Raw genomic sequence first — 19,138 nt, 5'->3', positions numbered from 1 at the left:
AAATTCCACTGTAAAGCACAATTTTTCAATTATATATGAACATACATACATTCATTGTCACACATTTCACTGTGAGGAACCACAAGATCTTGTATATATTTCCCTGTGCTATACAGTATAATCTTGGTTATCTATTCTGCATATGCCAGTCAGTATCTACAAGTTTTGAACAACCAGTCTGTCCCTCCCCCCGCCCTGCCCCCTTGGCAACCACAAGTTTGTATTCTATGTCTATGAGTCAGTTTCTGTTTTGTATTTATATTCATTTTAAAATTTTTTGAGATTCCACATATGAGAGATCTCATATGGTATTTTTCTTTCTCTTTCTGGCTTACTTCACTTAGAATGACATTCCCCAGGAGCATCCATATTGCTGCAAATGGCATTATGTTGTCAGTTTTTATGGCTGAATAGTATTCCATTGTACAAATATACCACTTCTTCTTCATCAAGTCATCTGTTGATGGACATTTAGGCTGTTGACATCTCTTGGCTGTTGTAAATAGTGCTGCTATGAACATTGGGGTGCAGGTGTCTTTTTGAAGTAGAGTTCCTTCTTGATATATGCCCAGGAGTGGGATCACTGGGTCATATGTTATGTCTATTACTAGTCTTTTGAGGAATCTCCATACTGTTTTCCACAGTGGCTGCACCTAACTGCATTCCCACCAGCAGTGTAAGAGGGTTCCATTTTCTCCACAGCCTCTCCAGCATTTGTCATTTGTGGACATTTGAATGATGGCCATTCTGGCTGTTGTGAGGTGATAACTCACTGTAGTTTTGATTTGCATTTCTCTGATAATTAGAGATATTGAGCATTTTTTCTTGTTCCTATTGATCATTTGTATGTCTTCCTTGGAGAATTGCTTGTTTAGATCTTCTGCCCATTTTTGAATTGGGCTGTTGGTTTTTTCTTATTATGTAGTATGAGCTACTTATATATTCTGGAGATCAAGCCTTTGTTGGTTTCATCATTTGCAAAAATTTTTTCCCATTCCTTATATTTTTGTTTTGTTTTACTTATGGTTTCCTAGGCTGTGCAGAAGCTTGTAAGCTTAGTTAGGTCCTATTTGTTTATTCTTGCTTTTATTTATACTGCTTGTGTAGACTGCCCTAGGAGAACATTTTTGAGATGTATGTCAGATAATGTTTTACCTATGTTTTCTTCTAGGAGGTTTATTCTATCTTGTGTTATGTTTAAACATTTGATCCATTTTGAGTTTATTTTTGTGTATGGTATAAGGGAATGTTCTAGCTTCATTGATTTACATGCTGCTGTCCAGTTTTCCCAACATCATTTGCTGAATAGACTATCTTTATTCCATTGTATATTCTTGCCTCCTTTGTTGAAGATTAGTTGACCAAAAGCCTGTGGGTTCATTTCTGGGCTTTCTATTCTATTCCGCAGACCTGGTTTTTATAAAGTTGTTTCTCTCACATTTTCCTGCAGCTTCCTTTAAGTTTTCCATTTAAAGAGGGGGACTGGACAACTCTGGTCATTATAATGTAGCTGTTAGAGGATCCTGTTTTACATTTGTATTCTTTTCTCCCACAATGAAGAATCAGAAAAAAGGAGATGGTACAGGAGCAGTGTTAGAATTTTCTTGCTGCTTTGCTCTGAAAAAAAAAAAATTATAGACCTTGTTTCTTAGTAACCTGAAGTTTGCAAATTGTGTTCAAATATGTAACCCAATTTGTTTAGTGCAATTATTGTGGATAAATCTCCATCGAATTCAGTAAGCATGCACTGAAATCCCATTTTGTGCTGCATTCTATGCTCATATATAAGCTTTTACTTATCTGATTTTATTATCAAAACATCCTCCAGACTGGACTTACAATTTTTTTCATATTACCCCTATAATTATTCTTAAAAACTTAGGTTTAGCTAGGTGAGGCTTCTTGTTTAAGGCCACACAAGTAGTAACTGTTAGAGCTGGTATTTTTTAAAAATATTTTTGATAGTATTTGAGGCATCTTGAATACTTGACGTATAAATATGGAACTGAATAGTTGAGACATTTGAATATAATATCATGTTTATATAGTCTGATTATGAAATATGCATAGATATTATAGGGAACTTTTAATATAATGCCAATCAGAAATATGCCAGAAGAAACATGGTACATTTGTTTTAAATACTTAATTTTTAAAATCAAATTTGCCTTGGAAAACAATTACAAGGGAATCTCATATCCTTTTCACCTAGATTTACCCACTGGTAGCATTTTCCTAGATTTGCTTCCTCTCTCTAAATATATGTATATGTCTCTCAATATAATATAAAGCAATATTTGCATTTTCATTTTTATTTTCATTTATGGGATTAAGTTGCAAAACTCCTGACCCTACTCAGCTAAGTACCTTGGCTTAAATCTCTCAAGATTCAGGACATCCTCCTGAAACAGAAGAAGAGTGGCAAGTGGAAGAAGGAGCAACTGTGTGGGAACATTGACCTAAAGTGTGCAGTCTCCTTCTCAAAAAGGGGAGGCAGGAGGGTGGGAAAAGTCTTCAGTAGTTTACCTATGAGGATGATGTTACCTGTGCATTTTTCCATACATAGACTTCATTATGTTCAGGGAGTTTATTTTTATTCTTAATTGTATTTTGTTTAGTTTTCACATATTTGTAGACTTTGCAGTTTTATTCCATCTATTAATTTCCAGTTTCATTTCATTGGGTTCAGAAAAGATACTTTGTATGAGTTTAACCTTTTAAAATTTGTTGGCTTGTTTTGTGGCCTAAAATAGGGTCTATCCTTGGAAATATTCCATGCCCATCTGGGAAAACGTGTTTTCTCTTGTTGTTGGATGAGAGTGTTCTGTATATGTCTGTTAGGTTCAATTAATTTATAGTGTTATTCAAGTACTCTGTTTTTTCTACCTATTATTGCAAGTAAGGTATTAAACTATTGTATTATTGTTAAGTGATCTGTTGCTCAATATTGTCAATGTTTATTTCACATATTTTGGAACTCTGAGGTTCAGGTATACATATTTAGAATTGTTTTTTTCTAGATAAACTTGACTCTTTTAACATAATGTCCTTCTTTTTCTCTTTTAACAGTGCTTGAAATAACTTTTTTATCTCATATAGATATAACCACAACAGTACTCTTTTTGTTGTTATTTGAATAGAAAATCTTCCTGGGGTGTACAGTAAGGTGGTAGTTGCTCAGGCTGACCTGTCTCCAACCTGTCTGGTGGCAAACCAGCACCCATTGACTCCTTCTAGTCTAGGCTTCTCCAGCCTTTCTATCTGTTTCAGTCTTTCTCCAAGTAGCCAAGGGGATTTGTCTCCTCTGTGCAGGACCCCAGGACTGGGATGCCAAGTCCGTGGATTGACCTACTCACTCCTCCGGGTTAGGGTCTATTTGCACAGTCTTCCTTTTCCTCTTAGTCCTTCCCTAGGTGCACAGGTCCCAATCTGAAGTTTTTACTCCTCCCTAATTATGTGGAAATATCTCTTGAAATCTTGTTTGTATAGGAGTTCTGCCAGTTTTCAGTCACTTTTCTGTGAGAAGTTATTATCCCTCATCTTGACCCCCCTCCTCTGGAAACAGTATTCTTCATTGGTAGGTTCCCCCCTACCCCATCACTCAGTTTTTAGCAATTTAAACATATCATTCCACTGCCTTCTGGCCTACAAATATTTTGTTGATAAATTGACTGACAGTCTTATTGGATGTGATGAGTTACTGCTTTTTGTCGCTATCAAGATTCTCTCTTTGTCTTTTGACAGTTTGATTATAATATGCCTCAGCATTGGTCTCTGATAATTTATCCTACTGGAGTTTGTTGAATATCTTGCATTTGTAGATTTATATATTTCATTGCTTTGGGAATTTTTTAGACATTATTTCCTCAAATAATCTCTCTGCCCTGCCTCTCCCTTCTGCTTCAGGGACTTTCATAATGTATATACCTGTCTATATGACAGTATTGCATAAGTTTGTTAGGCTGTATTCACTTTAAAAAAATTATTTCTTCCTTCTGCTCCTGAGACTTGATAATTTCAAATGTCCTGTCTTCAAGTTTGCTGAGTCTTTTTGCCTGTGCAAGTCTAATCCCCTTTATATGTATTCAAATGCTCTTCCCCTGAGCTTTACCCCCAAGGCTAATTCCCTGTAGAAAATGTGTAAATTCATTCATTGTATTTTCCAGCCTCAGAATTTCAGTTTGGTTCCTTTTTTAATTATTTTTATCTCCTTGTTCATTTTCTAATTTTGTTCATATATTGTTTTTCTGATTTCCTTTAGTTATTTTTCTGAGTTTTCCTTTAGCTTTTTAAGCATATTTTTAAAAAGTTATTTTAAAGTCTTTGCCTAAAACATCTAATGCACATGTCTCCTCAGGGTCTTTTTTTTTTTTTTTTTTTACCACTTTATATTCTTCCTCTGGAAGGGCCATATTTTCATTTATTTTGTATGCCTTGTGATTTTTGTTGTTGTTGTTGAAAAATTGGATATTTATTTATCTATTTATTTATTTTAAATGAAGGTACTCAGTACTTAACCCAGGATTTTGGACATGTTAAGTACATGCTTTACTACTGAGTTATTACCCTCCCATCCCCTGAAAATTGAGCATTTATGAAAGCAGTCACCTTTCCGATTCTTTGCATACTGGCCTTTTGACAAGGAAGTTTTTCCTAAGGTGGCTCTTGATTTTGAAACTTGGGATTAAACTTAAGAGAAGTTCTAAAGTCTTTTTAGGCTTTTTTGAGCATGCATCTTCCCTGGGCCTGTGTTTTGCTTTTTCAGTTTTCCCATGTATGTGCTCCTTTTAAGTATATTAATTTCCCAAAGGATGCCTCCTTTGAACTTTTGATTGTCTATTGTGTGTCTCCACCCTGAAAAGAGAAAGAAAAATTCAGTTTCTTTTCTCAACTTTCTATTCTCTATACTTATTTCTGGTCACCACATACGTGAGCATTTTTTCACAATAAGCAATTCTGACACTAACTTCCAAGAGTTAGTTTATACCCTACAGATTAAGGGCTCAGTCCCACAAGACTTCTCCTCAGTTCAGATGCAATTAAAAATCCAGGTTGTCACCTGTGCTTCTGACTAACTGGCTGTACATTGGAGTTACCCATCTCTTCCCCAGGTTCAATGATTTGCTAGGATGGCTTAAGAACTCAGGAAGGATAGTTTGCTTACTAGATTACTGGTTTATTTTAAAAAAGGATACAGCCTATAAACAGCAAAATAGGAGATGCAAAGGGAAAGATATCAAGAAAAGCATGTGGAGCTTCCATGACCCCTTTGGATGTGCCACCTTCTAACAACATCCACATATTCATCAAGCCAGAAACTCTCTGAACCATTTCAGTTAGGTTTTATTTATTTTTTAATGGAGGACTTCTTAGATAGATATGGTTGAGTAAACTATTGGTCATTGGTGATTAACTCAACTTTCATCTCTTCTCTGCTCCCCAGTGGTTGGAGCATCAGGCTAAATGTTGCAACTTTCTAATAACATTGATTCCTCTAGCAAACAACTCCATTGTAGTGATCTAAGGGCTTTACAAAATCACCTCATTAACATAAACTCAGTTGTTGTTGAAAGGTGCTTGTTATAAATATCAAAAGACTCTCCTTTCATCTTTATCAGTCTGGAGCTATTTTAGGAATTGAGGACAAAAGACCAAAAGTTACAAGAAAAATAATTTCATCTCTCTCATCACATAGGGTTTTAAGAGCTATATACCAGGAATAAGGAAAATGATCAAATTTGTGTTTCTTATTATACATCTCAATATCACACACCCATAATATCTTGTCATAGGTGTCTGCAGGTCATTCTCCCTGCAGCTTTCCCAAGCAATGCCCACTGCTTCTCCCTGCCTAAGATCCAAATAAGGGAAAAGATAACAGTCCTTCAGGCAGCCCATGAGATTTCAGAACATTGTAAATGCAGTCTGCTCTGCTCTGTTTATTTTGAAAAAGGGATTTGGAAACTCAATTGATGCCTTAGATAGTCTATTTTATATATTCACTGGTAACCTCTTGCTCTAGGCATCTGTGGAGCTGTCTCTCCACATTTTTCCTTGAGTAATACCTGCTGCTTCTTGCCACCTGATATCCAAGTTTTACCACCACCAACCCCTCTGCCACCCTTCCCTGAGTTTCATGTGAAGTGAAACAGAGACCTGAATAGGCAGCCCTGACAGGTTAGAACATTATAAAATTCCCTCTCACTGAATCAGGGGAGGGAATTGGGAAATGATTTGCCACTTCCTTAAAGACCTTACCACAATGGGGACCGAGGGCAACAGAAAAACCACAGAATTTCCTACCATTTTGAATGAGGCTGTTTCTTGATTTGGTATTTGGTTGGTTGCTTTGGATCTTCGACTGTTTTATGGAACTACTGTAAGGTTATTCTAGCTAGTATTTTGGTTGTTGTTTATATCTCCTTGGGGAAACAAGAGCTTAGAGTTTGCTAGTCTGTCATTTTGCTCAAGTATGTAGATTTTCAATCCTTTCTCAATGACATTCATTCAGCCTTTGTGAGAACCATTTACCTCATTTCCAAAGTAGTTATGTTAATTTCTAACTTTCAGTCTCTTGTGAATATCAGTTTAGCTGGATATGTAAGTTATTATCAAAGGGCTTGGTATATTGTAGGCCTTCAGTGCATCATAACAATAACTTTAATTATATTATTATTTTGAAATAACACTTTGGAGAGTGATATTATATTATTTCACTACCAATATCATGAGAGAATTGAGGGAATGTTGGGGGAAAACCTCTGCAGTATGCTAATTCTAGGTTACATTTTGTCTAATGGAAAGCACAGAACTCTTACTTACCTTATCCTAAGTTGATAGATGCTTTGTATAAGTCTGAGTTAGAGAATGACTTTATAATCTGATTTCCACTAAGAAGCTCTTCTAAGTTGGCAGGTTGCCATGGCATCCAGACCCAAAATAATGGACCCCATTTGTCTGATGGAAAGTGTCAAGGTGCTTTCAGTGAACCAAAAATCTCTGCAGATTCTTGGTGAGATTTCTTTGCCAGTGCTGGTGGTGGCCATTGTAGGGCCGTATCATACAGGCAAATCCTACTTGATGAACCATCTTGCAGGTCAGAATCATGGTGAGTGTTGTACTGGGTCAAGGACCAATTGCTTGATTCTAGCTAAAACCTCAGCTTCTTAAGTTTTGTCCTGATCATGTGTAGGGAGAACCAAACTTCTCTTAACAAATCAACTTTCCACTCCTATTTCTCACTGCTAAACCACTGTCTTACTGTAATTCATTATCATATTGTATGTTTTATTCCTGTAAAGCAAAATTTCTCCTACCAATTCTCACAATCCTACCTTATTTTACATGCTTAAGCACTGGACTCTTGCAATTGTGTCTACTCGCTCTTGAAACACATTTTGCTTTTTTATGGACTATACTCATCAACATATAAATGTGTTCAAATGTCTATAATCTTAAAAATATTTCCTGTATGTCATATACTACTGTGGCTAACACCTCTCCCCACTTTTGAAAAATTTGTCTGACAAAAAATATAATCTTGATTTTTTCCCAACTTTTTCTCTTCCCATGTCTGTCTTCAGTCCATTTCTCTCTGGCTTTGAACCTCACCATTGTTTCAAGGTACTCTTTTTATGGTTATCAGTGACTTCCATTTTGTCTGATTCATGGATTCCCCTTTGCCTCTATGTTGAGCCCTTGCTTGGTATCTTTATCACAATTAGTGTTCCTTCCTCCTTGAAACAGATGACACACAAAGTAGGACATTCTTGAGGAAATGGAGAAAGCACCAACTCGTATGCTGGGATACTGACATTCCAATAGATCTGACTCTGTAGCCCCTTGGTTGTTTAGATTATCTGCTCTAACTGAATGCTGCTTTCTCCCCTCTCCTCACAGGCTTTCCTCTAGGCTCTACAGTGCAGTCTGAAACCAAGGGCATCTGGATGTTGTGTGTGCCTCACCCACGCAAGCCCAATCATACTCTGGTGGTCCTTCTGCACAATTAGAGCCTGGGGGAAGTGTGAATGGTAAAGCAGAAATTCACAATTAAATCCTTTTTATTCTGGATTTTCCCCTTATCTCTCCAAGGTCCTAGAAATTTTACTGCTTTAATCTGTAAAATCAAGAAATCAATTATAGTAAATAAGGCAAACTATATTTTGTTTGAATCTCACTTCTAGGTAAGTTATCATAGTGTCTTAGAAAAATTCTTTTATTTCTTGGCACTGTGTGGATGACTTGATTTCATTTAGTAAGTCATTATTGAACAGCTGAGTTACAGGCCTTTGGACTTAGAATTGTAGATATCAGTGACCAAAGTAAATGTCCTGCCCTAAAAGAGTCTTCAGTTCAATTGACAAGACATTATCTGCAGTCAGATTTAATGCCATGTAATTGGGAAAGAAGCAGGCTGGAGAGAAGAAGAAATTACATTGCATTTCAATCCCCAATTTCTGGGAATTTCATGGGAGCTCCATGGCTGGATTGGCTTTTTTGAGTTATCCTGATTTTGGGACAGGGGTGCTGATACATTTTTGAAGAGCTGCTCCAGAAGCCTTTCTAATTAAGAGGGCTGACAACTGAAGACTGTCTTCCACCAGCACTCCCAACAGCTGGGGGAATAAGTCCTTCAGTTTTGAAAGGCAATCTAGGCAGCACCTTACTGGTTTTGAGAACTTACAGTTAAGCATAACTAAGAAAGAGGATAAGTATCAATCTGTGAGTGAGGAAAAATTTCTGATTCACCTTCTTAGCTACAAGGTGAAGAGTGTATTTGAGGGTTGGATTTAAGAGACGGGTTTACATTTTCTATGATGAAGTTCATCAACTACTCACAGAGTGTTCTGGAAATCTGTGAGACACCACTGAATGTGCAAGTTCTATAAAAGTAAGTTTTTGTCCTACAAGAAACATTTCAAAATTGATTTTTGGTGTTTTAGCTTTCTGCTAATGGGTGAAATGAACTATCCCTCCTTTCCCCGTTTTGAGATTTATTTGGAAATATTACCTACATTTTTATAGCTCTGTCTTTTTTCTCAACAGGAGTTAGAAAGTCTGCTTATTTTTAAAGCCATATATCAAACAATGATATAATCTTGCTGTTGAAATAATTGTTTGTCATAAATGCTACTTCTTCTTATCCTAATTGATTATTTTTAAAAACTGGGTTTTGGGGAAAGAAAGTAATGAATAGACTCTTATCCCCCCAAACTCCCATTTAGAATCTTCTCAACTTAAACCACAGTTTTTGCATTTACAATGGGAGCAACTTTACATGCCATTTATAATAAAAAAAAAAAACTATTTCCAGTTTATGCCATCATTTAGACAATGCTATGATTTATACAACTTAGCCTGGGCTTTAGGGCCCTTGATTAGGCTGCATGAAACTCACCTTAACTTCTCCACTTGCCCTCTGCCCTCAAATGACTCTGTTCTAACTACAAGACCCCTGTCTTCTCCCATCTCTAATTTTGTTTCTCTGGGTTTTCCTGTCTATGGGATCACCTTCATTTCTTCAGTTCCACATTTACCAGTTCTTTAATATTCAGCTCAAGACATTGAGGGAGCTTTCAGATCACATATTCTTTCTCCAAATTTCATAGCTCTGTTCTTCCTTGATAGACTTATAAATTTTATTTTAGTGTTATAGCTATAGGTTTCACTGCTTATATACATTACTGAGAGTAAGCCTTTTACAGATACTTCTATCTTTGTTGCACTTACTGTTATGGATGTTTGTCCACTGCTTTGAAATAATCATGTTGAAAGAAAATTTTCATTTTTAGCATTGCTTTTTTAAAATCTAAGAACAGTGGGGGATATTTAGTAGCTTCCTGCAAGTATTTATTGATTGCATATAATTTAAATACCCACTTACGCCAACTATGGTGTATTTTATATGGACACTGAGTAATAAATATATGCAGAATGAATAAGTGCCCACACTCATCACTGAATTCCTAATTACACAACAGGTACTGTATTAGTTTTTCTGTATATGTTATTTTACTTTATCCAATTGAGGAAAAGGAAGCACTGTGAACACTAGAATCCTTTTATATATGAAAAATTTGCAAACACAAGAAATGTCTCTGTAATTGTCAAAGTTGATATCTGCATTTACATCTGTCTTCAATTTCTTTGCATGGTGAGTATGTTAGCTGAAATAATAAATGAAACCATGATTGAAGAAGTGTACAGATGAATTTCTAATGTAGGGGTAAACTTCTAACTCTCTTGTTCTAATGTGCTTTCTAGGATGAGTCTAAGAAGGATTCATGGATCTTTGCCCTGGCCGTGGTTCTCTGCAGTACCTTTGTCTAGAAGAGCATGAGCACCATCATCCACCAGGCCCTGGAGAAGCTGCAGTATCCTTCCAGTTCCTGAACCAAAATGTTTCACTGAATTCATTGGATGAGGATAGAGTAAGTCTCTCTTTCCTGTCAGTTAGTTTTCTTGGGTGGAGCAGAGGGGACCCATGGCAAAAGAGTGTGTTTATAATATTTTTATACTAGAGAAATGTGGGAATTGTTGGTAGTGAGTTTCTTTTCCCTAACCAAATGTTAGTTATGCGACAGAGCTTGCAAAACATCAGGGCAAAGTCCTCTCAAACACCTGATAGAGTAGAAGATTCCACAGAATTTGTGAATTACTTTCCAGACTTTATCTGGACTGTATGGGATTTCACCCTGGAGCTGCAGTTATGTGGTCAGCCTATCACAGAAGATGAGTACTTGGATAATGCCCTGAAGCTGATTCCAGGTATCAGAGTATGGCCTGGGCAGTGTACGGTCCAATAGAGTGTGGGATCTACTAAACAATATCCCTCATCTCTGTGATTGCATTTGTATTTGAGACTAAATCAAAGTCTGTGGAAATGGTGGCTGGAAAGTGGGTTGCAAAGATCTAGGGGCTACAGTTGAAGTTTACTCAAGAAAAGTAAAGTGTAAAGTGAAATTACTCAAAACCAATTTGTTTTTTATACATCTTTAAATTTAGCATCCAGATTTACATGGGTGATGAAACATTCTAAAGACTGGACACTGTGTTTCCTGTTCCTTCAATTTTTCTCTGTTGAAGAAAACAACTAATCAGCTAATTGTTAGACATGAAACTGCAGTGAAAAGCTTATCTAATGAACAAAATATAGATTTCACGTATTATTCTTTTCAAAGAGGGCTAGAAAACTTTCTAATCCTGTATAATTATATCATCTACAAAATGACTGTATGTTCTAAATAAACCTGAAGAAGTGACTGTCTTTACAATCTATGCCTTTTCAATAATACTGACAACTATTGGAATATTCATTTTACCTTCCACATCATAGCTTTCTCCTAATTCCCACATGTTTACCCATGAATTAATTACAAGGTAAAAAATTATTTTCATGGGTTACATTTCCAAGGATGTGTGTCTATTGGAACCTTGAGAGAAATATCAATCCCAATTTAGTCATTCTTCCTTTCATGTTTCTATTTATGATTTCTCAAAACAGCTATTAAGAAATTGGCTGGCAGGAGAGGACCAGATATAAACATTTACCTCAAAGAATTTATAGATTAGTGGTGATACCTTAAAATTATATTTCAGGTACATTTATACTTCAAAGGTTTTTACTAATAAATACATAACACTGCATCAATTATTTTTAGCATCAAAACAGTTTTTCTTAAATAATGAGGATGTCATTCCTAATATTCCAATTACTGTCCATGATCCCTTGTTTGTAGCTCTCCTTTTTGGTTCCACAGCTCAATTCCTACATGAGGTTGAGTTGAGCAGAAAGTTTCATGTGACCTTTCATCCTTTTAGCTGCTAGTTAAGCAAACACATCATAGACAACCACTCTACTATGTGCATGTCTGGAGAGACCAGCCATAGGTTTCCTTTACTGGATCAGATGTCTCCCTAAATTTCTCTGCAGTTATATCATTGGTATAAGTCTGATGTGCAAAGAAGTATTGAATGTCTATGTTAAAAGAGTTCTATGTGTAGAAATGGCAAAGACACACAAATCCCTGCCATGAAAACCTGTAATCCCCTCGCCTCAAGACTCTACACACTCTAACCCCTGTTTTTCTGTCCCTCAGGGAAGAATCCCAAAGCCCAAACATCCAATCTACCCAGAGACTGCATCAGGCATTTATTTCCAACATGGAAGTGTTTTGTGTTTGACTGGCCAACATAGGAAAAAAAATTCTAGCCAATATTAGGATGGTATCTGAAGACCAACTGGATCCTAAATTCCAGGAGCAAACAAAAAATTTCTGTTCTTACATCTTCACTGATGCAAGGACCAAGACCCTCACTGAAGGAATCATGGTCACTGGGAAAGGTGAGTCTCTTTTTCCCATTTCCCTGGGGACTGCTATGTGTTGAATATTTTATATAATGTGCTTTCTAGTATTTTTGTTTGATTCTATAAAGGATTCTGATTTTACAGACTTTTATACTCCATGAAGAAATCTGTATACTTTATAATTATCTCACTTTGGGGGATTTACAAATTCCTTCCCCAAATTGCAACTTTTGTCAATGATATCGGTGACTCACACTTATCTGAAAACATCCTCCAATTAGAATATAATCACTCTCGGTGTAAAAACAGAATACTGCATGTTTTCAAAGGAAGTCCTATAAAATAAGTGTTTTTCACAAGGAGAATCAAAAGATATTTTGAGAATTTAGAGTGGTCCAAAAATAAATATTAGCCCATAAATCACTGAAAATCCATTCAAAGCCTCAGAATTAGGAATAAATTAAACATGGTACACTTTGCCTCATCTGTCTATCTATGTAATCTATATTGCTTTCAATTTTTAAAATGAGAAACTGTATTTTCCAGGTAGCCCCTAGTATGTTAGATAGAAGTAGATATTAACTTTTTTAGTCCTGTGGCCTGGAAAACCATAAAAATGAAGAGTCAGTAGGAAAATGAAGGTGATAATAGTAGAAGGAGGTAGGGGTGCGTGTGTGTGTTTGTGTGTGTGCATGTGTATATGACCCTAGAAGCATAGTCTCAGAATCCTGGAGCCATTGACTGATAACTTGATATTTAGCCCCTAAATTTCCTGGCTTCTTCAAGGCTGAGGACTCTGGTTGTGACCTACCTGTATACTATCAATAGCGGAGCAGTACCTCGCTTGGAGAATGCAGTGACAACTCTGGCCCAGCTGGAGAACTCAGCTGCCATTCAGAAGGCAGACAACCACTACAGCGAGCAGATAGCCCAGCGAGTGAGCTTCCCCACAGACATGCTGCAGGAGCTGCTGGAGGCGCATGCTGCCTGTGAGAGGGAAGCCCCTGCAGTCTTCATGGAGTACTCCTTCAAGGAAGACAAGCAGGAGTTCCAGAGGAACCTTGTGGTAATCTGTCTTAGTATTTACTTTATGTCGCCTCCCCTTGAAGAATGAAGCCTAGAAGTGTTGTTACCGGTCCCATGGCTCATCTCTCACTCAAGGATAAAGTAGTCCATGTTCTCATGAGGGACAGAGTTTCAAAGGACTACATTTCCTTCTTTTTTGACTGCCAGAACTCAGGCAGTTTATCTGGAACTCCCTTTGACCTTCAATGAAAAATCAGTATAGATATCCGCTTGAAATAAATACTTCTGTGGATTCCAAGCCTGTCCAGAACACCCAAGACATTCTTTAGCTGGCTTCTTTTTCTGTGAACACACTCCTATGGCTGGGAACCAAAATTTCTCTTTTCAGATCCACATCTCAGGCCACTTTCAGCTTAGGTTGCTCCTTGTTGTATCTATCATTGAAGACAGAATCACTGAATGTGGCAGCTTCAAGGAACCAGAGAGATTAGGTAATGCAATTCCAACAGCTCAGATGAAATACCCAAAGGAGGTTAGGGAACTTCCCCATGGTCTTCCAGAGTTTTCAGAGCTGTGAATAAATCAAATCTTGTGACTGCTGTTTTATTACATGTCCTCCAACAGATTACTTTTCTCATGAGGAACACAGTTAGACCAATTCTTCTACCAGATCCTTTGGAAATTTACTTCCTCTGTTCCTTGCTTCTGGTGACAGCCCTCTATCTTTCTTCCCTCTAGGAAATCATAAAGAATAATAAAGATGATTTCTTGATGCAGAATGAAGAGACATCAATCAAATATTGCCAGACTAAACTTGATCAGCTTTCAAAGACACTAATAAAAATTATCTCAGCAGGAACTTTCTCTGTTCCTGGAGGTCATGAACTCTACAGGAAAGCAAAGGAAATTATTGAAAAGGAATATTACCAAGTGCCCATGAAAGAAGTGAAGGTGAGGAATAAGGGAAACATGGGGAACCTACAGAATACTCAAAGGGGTCTCCTGAAAATCTGAGAGTGCAGCTTCATGCATGCATAAAGAGAGTGTATGTGGCCATTCAAACAGCTGTGGCTTTTAAGGTTCACTGCATGCTATTTATTCCTGAAAAGAGTACAAATGTCAACTCCCAACCATGAGTACAGATTTCTTAAATCCACAAGAGACAGAACAGAAATTATTCATTTTTTTTTACTCAACAACATATTTGACGTGTTGAGCACTGATAATTTACACGTCAGTCTTTGTACCCAAGGATGATCACAAGTGAGACAGGAAGTCAACTACATAGGCAAGCTATAACACTCAAGAAAGAGCTACTTAGGTGTTAGAAACAAATATAATAATAATAATAATAATAATAATAATAATAATAATAATAATAATAATAATAATAATAATAATAATAATGATAATAATGATAATAATAATAAACAATAATAATGCAACTAATATATATTGAACTGTTGTTTCCTATAGCCAAAATGTTAAGCTCTTTCCCTAGACTCTTTAACTTAATCTTTCAAATAGCATTAAGAAGCATCTACATTATCAACATTTTAAAGATCTCAACTGAGAAACATAGGCAGGTTAAAATAAGATGTCTAAAGTTATAACCAGCTAGTGGCAGAGGAGAACAGCAGCACAATTTAGAGGCACTATTTCACACTGGTAAAGCAGATATGTAAAAGCACCAGAGATTTGGGGTTTGTAGAACTGAACATGATTCTGATTGGCTGGATTCTAGAGTGGGGAGAAGGAATTAGCACTGGGCAAGAGACTGGAGAGAGACAGGTCACTCTAAGGAGCTTGGACTCATTGTAAGGAACCACTGTGTAACTTTAAACTTGAAGCAAAAGTTACATGGACTTAGTTGTCTTTGCATCAATAATTTCCCTATTGGAAATCTAATTTCTCTGCTCCTCCTTGGTTCCTCAGGCAAATGAGTTCCTCCAGAGGTTTCTGCAGTCCCAGATGGCACTAGAGAAATCCTGCAGGCAGATAAATCCCTCACTGATGGGGAGAAGCCCATAGCAGGTACAGGGTAGGGCTGGGCTCACAGTGGGATGTGTATGTTCTTGCAGTGCCCTCTGACAGGTGTGAGAGCAAAACCTTCCCAATACCGGAGCTCCCTTCCTTTCTGTGGAACAAACCTGCTGCATCTGGAAACAGCAAATGGAACTGTGGTTGGACACCAGACAGGCAGAGCCTTTTCTCTCACATTCTGAAGTGTGTTCTCAATGGTGTGGACGTGGGGTTTTGGGGGAGGACTTCATAGATTTCCTACCTCTCTCTTTAATTTGGTTTGGCCTCTGAGCTCAGGAGGGTGGAGGTCAATCCTTGCCTATTTTTTCCCTCTCTAATACCTTCCTGGGGCAGAAGAGTGGACCTGGAAGGAGAAAGCTGAGAAGGAACAGGAGCTGCTGAAACAGAAACTGCAGGAGCAGCAGCAGCAGGTGGAGGCTCAGAAGAGAAGTCTCCAGAAACACATAGTTCAGATGATGGAGAAGATGGTGAGAGAAAAAGAAAACCTGCTGAGAGAGCCAAACAAGATATTGGAGCATCAGCTGAAGGTGAATCAGGCTGTGGCAGTAGTAGAGCTTGATAGTTTTGCCCTGGTACCCCAGGAAGGGATGGGTGAATGTTACAGCATGGTCATGCAGAGATCACAAGTGCATCTACTGCTTGTGATTTATTAAAACCCTGAAGCCTTTGAATCCTTCCAAAACCTTTAAATTTGGCTCTGTAAGTAGACTTTGGAGAGTTCAGGATGAGTATTCCCCCCTCTACTCCAAGCCCTCAGAGAATATAAATAGGGTTGAATAGCCATTTAGAGAATTTTAAAATGATCTCACAGGGCTTGATTTAACAGATATTCCAATTATGTGTGTTTAATATGAACAACAACTAGTACGCTCTACCAAAGTCACTACCTTTTACCAGGAGACCTGCTCAGCCAAAAGCCCTGAGGTAGATCTGTTCTGACATAAAACTACCAGAAATGTCCAGACTTAAAAACACATAGAAATGATAGATTTTACACTTGCTGCATTGCCTCCAGGTGTGGACAGATCCCCAAGCTATCATGTGGCTTGGAGGGATTTCTCTCATTGTTCATCTGAACATGATTTATAAGAGATTTCTATAATTTAGGGGCCATGTGTTTATAACAGATTTCTATAATATGGGTGACAGTGTCATCCTGAGTGGGACTGAGAATTAGTGCAGTCAGACCAAGGCTACCTCTCATTTGCATTTTTTGACTGGAAAATATTACATTTGTCCTCATGCCAGGCTTAGCCTCCTGGCAAAACCCTAAGTTATATGAATATTATTAAGGCTGTAAACTACACTTCTTCTTAATATTTCGATCCAAACCAGGAAATATTCCTTGTTACAAGAGTCTCCTTTCATGATTAAGAGAGAACAATTTTAGGAATAAAACATAGATAGTCTGACAAAGTTTCAAAGTTTGACAAAATGTAATCATTGAAAAAATGGGGGATTTAAAAAGTTTTACTTCCTTCCTCATTTTTTTTTTTTAGGTCCAAGAAGATCTGTGTACTGAAGGATTTAGAAAGAAATGTGAGGAGATGAGTACAGAGATAAATCATTTGGGAGAGAGAATTGTTGATACTAAAAATGATGATAGTTCCTTGCTTGCACAAGCCTTGGACAACCTTGGCAAAAGAATCGCTTCGTTATTGCCTGCCCCAGCTAACATTCTTGGTAATGTTATGAAAGTAGTGAGCTCACTATTTAAAAAGAAGTAGCTCTCCTTGTAAAGAAATCAGATATATAATATAATATACATGTATGTTCTCTGGCCTATTTCTGATATGCATGCTTTTCACTTTCATCCAGCAATGCTTTAAATATAAAAAGTGATTTCTAGAGAATACTGATGCCTGGCCCACATTAGATAGAATAAATGCATGGACACTTTGATATAGTGTGTTCAGTTTTAGGAAATATATATGTGTGCAAAATCATATATATGTGTATGAACATATATACAAGAGTTTCACTGAGGCTTCACTTCTAATGGCAAAAGATTGGAAACCACTTAATGCTCATTTATGTAATTTGGTAATATATATTTTGCATGTATTTATACTAGAATACTATGTTGCTAGTAAATAGATAGTGGAGCTCTATTTGTATAAATATAGAACAATCTGGAAGATGGAATGTAGAATGAAAAAATGAGGCACAAAACAGTTTGTATAATGTGTTCACCGTAAAAAAAAAAAGAAGGCAATTATTTTGGGCACTCATACACATGTATGTATAGTACATTTCTGGAAGATTCATTAGATATTGGTATCATTGGTTCTTCCTGGAGAAGACAGCTTGGCATCAGGGATGGAAAGGACACATGCTTTTCATTATATACTCTATATTTTCAATTTTGCAAAGTTAGCTTGTGTTATTTCTCGAATAACAAAGAAAACAAACTACAATACTAATAATTAAAATAGTAAATGGAATGTGAATAAATGGAATTGCTCATTGCTTCCAGAAATGACATTAGCCTGCTTAATGAGGGGTATAAGACTAAGATCAGAATACTAGAAAATAAAGTTTGCATCCTAATCTTGTTTTTGCTTTGGCCTTGGTTTTTAATCCCTTATATTTGCTTCAAAAATAAGGTATGAACTTTCCTGTTACCCCTTGAAATATCAACAACAGTAACCTTTACTTCATAGGTTTCAATTACACTTTTACAGTGTTTAGAAACAAATTACTAAACACTAAGAATATTCACTGGTGAGAGGAATTCCCATCATCCATAAGTTCAGTGGTGGCGTCTCTGCTGTAGGCAAGTACAGAAGGGGTGATGCACCACTGCAGAAATGGTTGCCTTGATAGTAATGGGGAATGAAAAACTCAGACACACAGAGGCCAGGTGTTGGCATTTAAACATCAGAATTCAAGTACATACAATAAGAGTAATGAGCATTGTGGTTTGTCTTAGCTCAGGCTGCTATAACAAATTACCATAGACTGTGTGGCATACAAAACAAACATTTATTTCTCCCAGTTCTGGAGGCTGTAAGTCCAAAAGCACTGTGCCAGCACTGTTATTTTCTTGGTAAGGGTCCTCTTACAGCTTTACAGATGACAAGGTTCTTACTGTGTCCTAGCATGTTGAAGAGAGAGAGACAGAGAGAGAGAGAGACAGAGAGAATGAATCTCATGATTCTTTGTTATACAGGCACTAATTAGATTCATGAAGGCCCCACACTCATTATCTAATCCCTCCCAAACCCCATTTCCAAGCACATTGGGACATTGGTATTTGGGGTTTCCTCAAATGGATTTTGGAGAACACATTCAAACATTCAGTCTATAATTTGGTTGGAGTGGCAGCCAGCAGACCTGACCAGAGGAAATTCTGAAGATGGCAAATAAAACAAGGTGTCTGTAGAGAAAAAAAGAATGGGGAGGAAACCATTGGAATCAAGGATATTTATAGGAAGCTGAGAGGTAACATTGATAAAAGGTTATAATCCGTAGCCTTGGTCTAAACCAATTTCAGATGATGGAAGTATCACCTGGAGGGGAGGGCAGGATCCCAAGAGAGAGGACCTTGCAACTCTGGGATGAGGATAAATGATAATGATTTTCACAGTGCCTCTCCTAGGGGACCTCTGGAAATGTACTTGGATCCATATGCTGGGAAATGAGAATGCCCAAACACTTCAAGGACTCTCAGAATCAGGATCCAAGCTAGGAGTGATGCTCAGATCCTGAAAAGACATCACAGTCTCCCTGTTAGAGGTACATGACATCCTGATATGAACA

At 37.2% G+C, this 19,138-nt stretch overlaps 1 protein-coding gene and 1 pseudogene; one reads left to right on the top strand and one right to left on the bottom strand.

The window, feature by feature from the left end:
* The window catches only part of LOC135320670 (actin-related protein 3B-like), an 876,522-nt gene that overhangs the window by 810,260 nt on the left and 47,124 nt on the right, over positions 1-19,138 (bottom strand).
* Positions 6,922-17,153, top strand: LOC135320734 (guanylate-binding protein 6-like; annotated as a pseudogene).

The sequence above is a fragment of the Camelus dromedarius genome, unplaced genomic scaffold (genome assembly GCF_036321535.1).
Source record: "Camelus dromedarius isolate mCamDro1 unplaced genomic scaffold, mCamDro1.pat HAP1_SCAFFOLD_114, whole genome shotgun sequence".
NCBI lineage: Eukaryota > Metazoa > Chordata > Mammalia > Artiodactyla > Camelidae > Camelus > Camelus dromedarius.
Note: the sequence above shows the minus strand (reverse complement) of the source record. Positions and strands in the feature narration are given on the sequence as shown.